Raw genomic sequence first — 10,003 nt, 5'->3', positions numbered from 1 at the left:
TTGTAACAGATCATATGGCCTACAAAGCAGGAAAGGTTTACTATCCCGTGCCTTTCAGATGAAATGAGCTGAAACCTGCTATATAGCACTCTCAGCAGTCAGGATGCCTCATCGGGAAAAAAATATACTGGCTTTCCTAGAAATCTGTTCCTGCCCAGGGAGTTCTATTTATTTTTATTTTTAATAAAAATCTCCTTATATACTGAAATATACCTTCTTGCAACTACTTTAATATTTTAAAAATTATTTATTTATTTATTTATTAATTATTTTTAGCTTGTGTGTGGACCAGGGTGGGTGTGGGGGCAGAGGGAGAAGGAGAGAGAGAATCCTAAGCAGGCTCCAAGCTCAGCACAGAGCCCAATGTGGGGCTCGATCTCACGACCCTGAGATCGTGAGATCATGACCTGAGCCAAAATCAAGAGTCAGCTGAGCCACACAGGTACCCCGTTCTTGCAACTTCTATCCTCCAGTCCTAAATTTACTTACTAGATCCATACAAAATAATGTATTCTCTTTTTTGTGTGCTTTTTAAACTATTTAAAGACCAGATTCACTTGTCCACTAAATCTCCTTTGTTTTCTAACCCTCAAAATTATAGTACATCATTCTGCTTAGTTAATTAGATTTTTAGGGAGTTATTCTTATATAAATATTTTATGCATATTGCTGCAATGCAGAACTGTGTTTATTAAAAATGTAGTATAACATTGCCAGTAAAATATTTTCTGGCTGTAATGAAGTAGCATATTTCAAATATGCATGCTGTGCCACCTTGTAGATTCAATGTATCAACTAGTACACCAGCAGTCAACAAAAAGAATCCTCTGCCTGTGCAATATAAAAGAATTTAAGTTTGGGATCTCATCTGTTACCAGCCTCAACAGAAAAAACAATGAGTGGAATGAAGCTACCTTGCCTCCAAAGCACAGCAGAAACTCTTGAGGTTGTTTCCCTAAAACATGAGATTACAGATTTTAACCTTTTCACATACTTCTGTGTTCCATTGAACTTCTTTTACAGCAAAACATAAGTTATGTTCTAATAACACAATAAAACTAACAATTTCTTTTTAGAAGACCCAAATCAGAAATAAGTTGAAAAGAGGCAATGGTAGGCAGAATTGTAAAATGTTCCCTAAGATTTCCCAGTCTAACCCCGGGGACTGAATGTAGGATGAAATGCCCTGTCTGTCCACGATCATGCTGTGTTACGTGACAGAAGCAATTTTGCAGGTGCAATTAGGATTGCTAAAGAGTTGATTTTGAGCTAATCAAAACGGAGATGATGTGGGGGCCTAATCCCATCATGGGGGCTCTTTGAAAGCATGGTTTTCTTCTGCTGTTAGCCTAAGGAGAAGGCAGAACCCAGGTGTGAAAGGGGAGTAGTTGGCTTTGACAGGGCAACAAAGCCCTGAGAGTGGCCTCTGATGCTTCAACAAACTGAATGAGCTTGGATGAGGATTCTTCCCATGACACCCACCCCTTAATTTGGGGCTTGTGAGATATCAAAAATGGAACCCAGCTAAGCCCACCTACTGACCCACAGAAAGGATAAATTAGGGTTGTTTTAAATTGCTAAGATTGCAGTCAGTTGTTACAGCGAAAGAACACTAATATAGAAGCTTTATTATCTGAAGTGACAGTGGCCGGGAGAGAGAGGGTTTGGAACCGGACACTTCTGGGGGGAGGAGGTAGAGGAGTCCCTAGTGGAGGACAGGGGCCTTGGGTGAGAGGGTGGGCCGGTGGCAGGGTGGTGATCTGCCATGGGAGCTTTCAGAGAACGTGTGGGGTTTTATTTTGTTTGTTTTTTTAAAAGGCCTGAATCTCGGGGCGGAGCAAGATGGCGGAGGAGTAGGAGACCTGGATTTCGTCTGGTCTCAGGAATTCAGCTGGATAGGGATCAAACCATTCTGAACACCTACGAACTCAACAGGAGATCGAAGAGGAGAGTAGCAACAACTCTCTGAACAGAGAAGCGACCACTTACTGGAAGGTAGGACGTGCGGAGAAGTGAATCCGAGGCGATATTCAGGAGGATAGATGGCGGGGGAGGGGGCCTCCGTCGGCTGCTTCTGGCAAGTGCTAGAGCCGCAGAGCACAAAATCGGACCTTTGAGAAGTCGGCTCCGCGGAGGGACGTCGCTCCAGTGGCTAAGCGGGGGGTGGAACCCTCCCGGGACAGTGTGGTCTCCGGACCCTCGGGGTCACAGAAGGACCGGGGGAGCCTGAGTGCGGCAGAGCTCCCGGGTATCGGAGCGGGGAAGCCGGCTGCAGAGACGGAGCCGAGGCGCAGGCTCTCAGCTCGGGGTCCCATAAACTGTGATCCGCGGCCCAGTCGGGCCACTGCGCCTCCAGCAGGGACCCAACAAGCGGCAGAGCCGGGGAGACTCCCCTTCCTCCCCCGGGAGGAGCGGTGCGGGAGCGCACCACAGGGATCTGCTGGGTTTGGAGACTCCACACGGGGTCGGGAGCCAGAGATAGAAACGCTCGGTCACAGGCCGGGTGAGCACGGAGTGCGGCCGGAGACCGGGGACACGGGAGTGACTGACTGCTTTTCTCTGGGGGCGCACTGAGGAGCGGGGCCCCGAGTTCTCAGCTCCTCCGGGTGGAGATTGGGAGACCACCATTTTCGCCCTGGTCCTCCAAAGCTGTACCGAGAGCTTGCAGGGAACAAAAGTTCCCGAGAGCAAACCCGAGCAGCTTGCTTAGCCCGGACCGACAAGGGCGGGGCAATTCCGCCTCCGGCAAAGACATTTGGGAACCACGGCAACAGGCCCCTCCCCCAGAAGATCAGCACGAACAGCCAGCCAAGCCCAAGTTTACTGATCAAGGAGAACAGGAGAACTCCAGCGCTAGGGGAATACTGCACATAGAACTCATGCTTTTTTTTTTACCATGATTCATTAGTTTTTCAAAGTTAATTTAACTTTTTTAAAAATTTTTCTTTTTCCCTTTTTCAACCAACATCTTATCAATCCCTTTTTAAAAAAACATTTTTTATTTTTCATTTTTAGAGTCATATTTTATCCCTTCATAGTAGTTACCCTTATTTTTGGCATATATATATATATATATAAGTTGTTCTCTCTTTTAAATTTTGCGATACAGTTTCTTCTAATAGATCAAAATATACCCGAAATCACTAGTGTATGGCTTTGTTCTAGTCTCCTGCCTGATGACATTCTCTCCCTTTTTTTTTTCTTTTTTTTAAATCTTCTTCTTTCTTTTTTCAAACAACCTATCTTATCAATTCCTTTAATAAAATCTTTTATAATTTTCATCTTTACAGTCATCTTCCATCCCTTCATTGTATCAACCCTTATTCTGTACATATATAAGTCTTTCTTCCTTTAAAATTTTAGGAGGCACTTTTTTCTAACAGAGCAAAATACGCCCAAAATCTAGTGTGTGGCACTGATCTATGCACCAGCCTGATCATATTTGATCATATTCTGTTTTTTTTTTGTATTGTTCTGTTTTTGTTTTTATCTTTTTCTTTTTTTTCCCCCCTCTCTTTCTTTTTTCTTTCTTTCCCTTTCTTTTCCCCTGGTTTCAGGTCTTTTCTGATTTGTATAGAGTATATTTGCTGGGGACGTTGTTACCCTGTTAGCATTTTGTTCTCTCATTCATCTATTCTCCTCCGACAAAATGACAAGACGAAAAAAATCACCTCAGCAAGAAGAACAAGAGGTAGTACCGTCAGCCAGGGACCTACTCAATACGGACATTAGTACGATGTTGGACCTAGAGTTCAGAATCATGACTTTAAAGATACTAGCTGGGCTTAAAAAAAGCATGGAAGTTATTAGAGAAACCCTTTCTGGAGAAATAAAAGAACTAAAATCTAACCAAGTCGAAATAAAAAAGGCTATTAATGAGGTGCAATCAAAAATGGGGGCACTAACTGCTAGGATAAATGAAGCAGAAGAGAGAATCAGCGATACAGAAGACCAAATGATGGAAAATAAAGAGGCTGAGAAAAAGAGAGAGAAACAACTACAGGATCACGAGGGCAGAATTCGAGAGATAAGCAATACGATAAGACGAAACAACATTAGAATAATTGGGATCCCAGAAGAAGAAAGAGAGAGAGGGGCAGAAGGTATATTGGAGCAAATAATAGCAGAGAACTTCCCTAATGTGAGGAAAGAAACAGGCATCAAAATCCAGGAGGCACAGAGAACCCCTCTCAAAATCAATAAAAATAGATCAACACCCCGACATCTAATAGTAAAACTTACGAGTCTCAGAGACAAAGAAAAAATCCTGAAAGCAGCTCGGGAGAAGAGCTCTGTTACCTACAATGGTAGAAACATTAGACTGGCAACAGACCTATCCACAGAGACCTGGCAGGCCAGAAAGGACTGGCATGATATCTTCAGGAGCTAAACAAGAAATATGTAGCCAAGAATACTATATCCAGCTAGGCTCTCATTGAAAATTGAAGGAGATATAAAAAGCTTCCAGGACAAACAAAAACTAAAGGAATTTGCAAACACGAAACCAGCCCTCCAAGAAATATTGAAAGGGGTCCTCTAAGCAAAGAGAGAACCTAAAAGCAGCATAGATCAGAAGGAACACAAACAATATACAGTAACAGTCACCTTACAGGCAATACAATGGCAGTAAAATCATACCTTTCATTCGTTACCCTGAATGTAAATGGGCTCAATGCCCCAATCAAAAACACAGGCTATCAGATGGGATTAAAAAACAAGACCCATCAATATGCTGTCTGCAAGGGACTCATTTTAGACCCAAAGACACCCCCACATTGAAAGTGAGGGGGTGGAAAACCATTTACCATGCTAATGGACACCGAAAGAAAGCTGGGGTGGCAATCCTTATATCAGACAAATTAGATTTTAAAACAAAGACTGTAATAAGAGATGAAGAAGGACATTATATCCTACTTAAGGGGTCTATCCAACAAGAAGATCTAACAATTGTAAGTATCTATGCCCCTAACATGGGAGCAGCCAATTATATGAGGCAATTAATAACAAAAGCGAAGAAACACATTGACAACAATACAATAATAGTGGGGGATTTTAACACCGCCCTGACTGAAATGGACAGATCATCTAAGCAAAAGATCAACAAGGAAATAAAGACTTTAAATGACACACTGGACCAAATGGACTTCACAGACATATTCAGAACATTCCATCCCAAAGCAACGGAATACACATTCTTCTCTAGTGCCCATGGAACATTCTCCAGAATTGATCACATCCTAGGTCACAAATCAGGTCTCAACCACTACCAAAAGACTGGGATTTTTCCCTGCATATTTTCAGACCACAATGCTTTGAAAGTAGAACTCAATCACAAGAGGAAAGTCAGAAAGAACTCAAATACATGGAGGCTAAAGAGCATCCTACTAAAGAATGAATGGGTCAACCAGGAAATTAAGGAAGAATTAAAAAAATTCATGGAAACCAATGAAAATGAAAACACAACTGTTCAAAATCTTTGGGATACAGCAAAGGCAGTCCTGAGAGGAAAGTATATAGCAATACAAGCCTTTCTCAAGAAATAAGGTCTCAAATACACAACCTAACCCTACACCTAAAGGAGCTGGAGAAAGAACAGCAAATAAAGCCTAAACCCGGCAGAAGAGAAATAATAAAGATCAGAGCAGAAATCAATGAAGTAGAAACCAAAAGAACAGTAGAAGAGATCCACGAAACTAGGAGCTGGTTCTTTGAAAGAATTAACAAGATTGATAAACCCCTGGCCAGACTTATCAAAGAAAAAAAGAAATGACCCAAATCAACAAAATCATGAATGAAAGAGGAGAGATTACAACCAACACAAAAGAAATACAAACAATTATAAGAACATATTATGAGCAACTCTATGCCAGCAAATTAGATAATCTGGAAGACATGGGTGCATTCCTAGAGATGTATCAACTACCAAAATTGAACCTGGAAGAAATAGAAAACCTGAACAGACCTATAACCACTAAGGAAATTGAAGCAGTCATCAAAAATCTCCCAACAAACAAAAGCCCAGGGCCAGATGGCTCCCCAGGGGAATTCTACCAAACATTTCAAGAAGAATTAATACCTAGTCTCCTGAAACTGTTCCAAAAAATAGAAATGGAAGGAAAACTTCCAAACTCATTTTATGAAGCCACCATTACCTTGATCCCAAAACCAGACAAAGACCCCATCAAAAAGAATTACAGACCAATATCCTTGATGAACATGGATGCAAAATTTCTCACCAAAATAGTAGCCAATAGGATCCAACAGTACATTAAAAGGATTATTCACCATGACCAAGTGGGATTTATCCCTGGGCTGCAAGCTTGGTTCAACATCTGCAAATCAATCAACGTGATACAATACATTAACAAAAGAAAGAACAAGAATCCTATGATCCTCTCAATAGATGCAGAAAAAGCATTTGACAAAGTACAGCATCCTTTCTTGATCAAAACTCTTCAGAGTATAGGGATGGAGGGTACATACCTCAATATCATAAAAGCCATCTATGAAAAACCTATAGCAAATATCATTGTCAATGGGAAAAGCTGAGAGCTTTTCCCCTAAGGTCAGGAATGTGGCAAGGATGTCCACTATCACCACTGCTCTTCAACATAGTATTAGAAGTCCTAGCCACAGCAATCAGACAACAAAAAGAAATCAAAGGCATCCAAATCGGCAAAGAGGAAGTAAACTCTCACTCTTTGCAGATGATATGATACTGTATGTGGAAAACCCAAAAGACTCCACCCCAAAACTGCTAGAACTCATACAGGAATTCAGTAAAGTAGCAGGATATAAAATCAATGCACAGAAATCAGTGGCATTCCTATACACCACCACCAAGACAGAAGAGAGACAAATCAAGGAGTCGATCCCATTTACAATTGCACCCAAAACCATAAGATACCTAGGAATAAATTTAACCAGAGAGACAAAGGATCTGTACTCAGAAAACTATAAAATACTCATGAAAGAAATTGAAGAAGACATAAAGAAATGGAAAAACGTTCCATGCTCATGGATTGGAAGAACAAACATTGTGAAGATGTCAATGCTACCTAGAGCAATCTACACATTCAATGTAATCCCCATCAAAATACCATCCACTCTTTTCAAAGAAATGGGACAAATAATCCTAAAATTTGTATGGAACCAGAAGAGACCCCGAATAGCCAGAGGAACGTTGAAAAAGAAAAGCAAAGCTGGGGGCATCACAATTCCAGACTTCCAGCTCTATTACAAAGCTGTCATCATCAAGACAGTATGGTACTGGCACAAAAACAGACACATAGATCAGTGGAACAGAATAGAGAGCCCAGAAATGGACCCTCAACTCTATGGTCAACTCATCTTTGACAAAGCAGGAAAGAATGTCCAATGGAAAAAAGACAGTCTCTTCAAAAAATGGCGTTGGGGAAATGGGACAGCCACATGCAGAAGAATGAAACTGGACCATTTCCTTACACCACACACAAAACTAGACTCCAAATGGTTGAAAGACCTAAACGTGAGACAGGAGGCCATCAAAATCCTAAAGGACAACACAGGCAGCAACCTCTTCGACCTCAGCCACAGCAACTTCTTCCTAGAAACATCGCCAAAGGCAAGGGAAGCAAGGGCAAAAATGAACTATTGGGGTTTCATCAAGATAAAAAGCTTTTGCACAGCCAAAGAAACAGTCCACAAAACCAAAAGACAACCGACAGAATGGGCGAACATATTTGCAAATGACATATCAGATAAAGGGCTAGTATCCAAAATCTATAAAGAACTTATCAAACTCAACACCCAAAGAACAAATAATCCAATCTAGAAATGGGCAGAAGACATGAACAGACATTTTTCCAAAGAAGACATCCAAATGGCCAAGAGACACATGAAAAAGTGCTCAACATCGCTGGGCATCAGGGAAATCCAAATCAAAACCTCAATGAGATACCACCTCACACCAGTCAGAATGGCTGAAATTAACAAGTCAGGAAACGAGAGATGTTGGCAGGGATGCGGAGAAAGGGGAACCCTCCTACACTGTTGGTGGGAATGCAAGCTGGTGCAACCACTCTGGAAAACAGTATGGAGGTTCCTCAAACAGTTGAAAATAGAGCTACCATACGATCCAGCAATTGCTCTACTGGGTATTTACCCCAAAGATACAAATGTAGGGATCCGAAGGGGTACATGCACCCCAATGTTTATAGCAGCAATGTCCACAATAGCCAAACTGTGGAAAGAGCCATGATGTCCATCGACAGATGAATGGATAAAGAAGATGTGGTATATATACACCATGGAATATTATGCAGCCATCAAAAGGAATGAGATCTTGCCATTTGCAACGACGTGGATGGAACTGGAGGGTGTTATGCTGAGCGAAATAAGTCAATCAGAGAAAGACATGTATCATATGCCCTCACTGATATGAGGAATTCTTAATCTCAGGAAACAAACTGAGGGTTGCTGGAGTGGTGGGGGGTGGGAGGTATGGGGTGGCTGGGTGATAGACATCAGGTAGGGTATGTGCCATGGTGAGCGCTGTGAATTGTGCAAGACTGTTGAATCACAGATCTGTACTTCTGAAACAAATAATGCAACATATGTTAAGAAAAAAGAAAAGGAAGAAGATAGCAGGAGGGGAAGAATGAAGGGGAGTAAGTTGGAGGGGGAGCAAAACCATGAGAGACAATGGACTCTGAAAAACAAACTGACGGTTCTAGAGGGGAGGAGGATGGGGGGATGGGTTAGCCTGGTGATGGGTATTAAATAGGGCACGTTCTGCGTGGAGCCCTGGGTGTTATGCACAAACAATGAATCATGGAACACTACATCAAAAACTAATGATGTAATGTATGGTGATTAACATAACAATAAAAAACTTTTTTTTAAAAGGCCTGAATCTCTAATGAAGCTGCTGTGTGTCCATGGACACGTGTGCCCATGTGTCCATAGGGTGACCGGGAAGGAGAAAGATGAACAAAAGCTACACTGTACCACTCCTTAGGAAAAGAATCTCAGTTCACTGAGAAAGGTCTTTGGTGCTTGCATCTTTGACTCTTGAAAGATCTCTGCTCTCTGCATCTCTATGGCATTAAATGTCCCTGCGAAGGGTAACACTTTAGGCTCTGCTCTTCCCAGTGCATCTCAGTGAGAACTAAGGTATCTTATATATATAACACCACTATTATAAATACATACGTGAATAAAATATATATTAATATATTTTATAATATATTAATATATATTTACGTATAAATATATATTAATATATATTTCATATATAATAGAATAAATTACAAAATAAATATTATAGCAGAACAGCTGTGGTAGGGTAACAGCTAGAAGGGGAGTATAGAATAGACTCTTTGTAAGGGATCAAGAAGAGGAAAGAGGGCGGAGGAAACATGAGATGCCACTGTTAAGCATCTCATTTAAAAAGGCATCTTCCATCCCTCCTGACTTTACTAGGCTTTATTTTTCTTCACAGCACCTACCACTATCTGACATTGTGTTCCCTACTTGCTCATTTTTATATTGTTTTCCTGCTGCACGCTAGTCCTCACACCTTGCTGATAGGCTTACGTTTCTAGTCCCAGAGCCCTGAGTAGTACCTGGCAAATATTTATTGAAGGAAAGAGTGAAATGATGAATAAATATGTAAATAAATAAGAAATTAAATTTTCTTGAAGGAAGGATGGATGGAAGGACAGAAGGGGAAAGAAGGAAGGAAGGAAGGAAGGAAAGAGAGAGAGAGAAAGAGAGAAGAAAGGAAGGGAGGAAGGAAGAGAAAGAGAGAAAGAAAGAGGAGCGAGAGAGAGAGGGAAACAGAGAAAGAGAGAAGGAAGGAAGGAGGGAGGGAGGGAGTGAGGGAGGGATGGGAGAAGGGAGGAAGGAAGGAAAGAAGGAAGAGAGCAAGACACTGAGGACAGGATGGTCCTTTACCCACAATCGTGGACCATCTAAGTCACGTATGAAAGTCACTGTCACTCTTATAAGCGAGGATGAGCTG

The sequence above is a fragment of the Eumetopias jubatus genome, unplaced genomic scaffold, assembly GCF_037043125.1.
Source record: "Eumetopias jubatus isolate StellerSeaLion01/CBP00866 unplaced genomic scaffold, mEumJub1_p1.0 scaffold_2, whole genome shotgun sequence".
Classification (NCBI taxonomy): Eukaryota; Metazoa; Chordata; class Mammalia; order Carnivora; family Otariidae; genus Eumetopias; species Eumetopias jubatus.
This window is presented reverse-complemented; position numbering follows the sequence as displayed.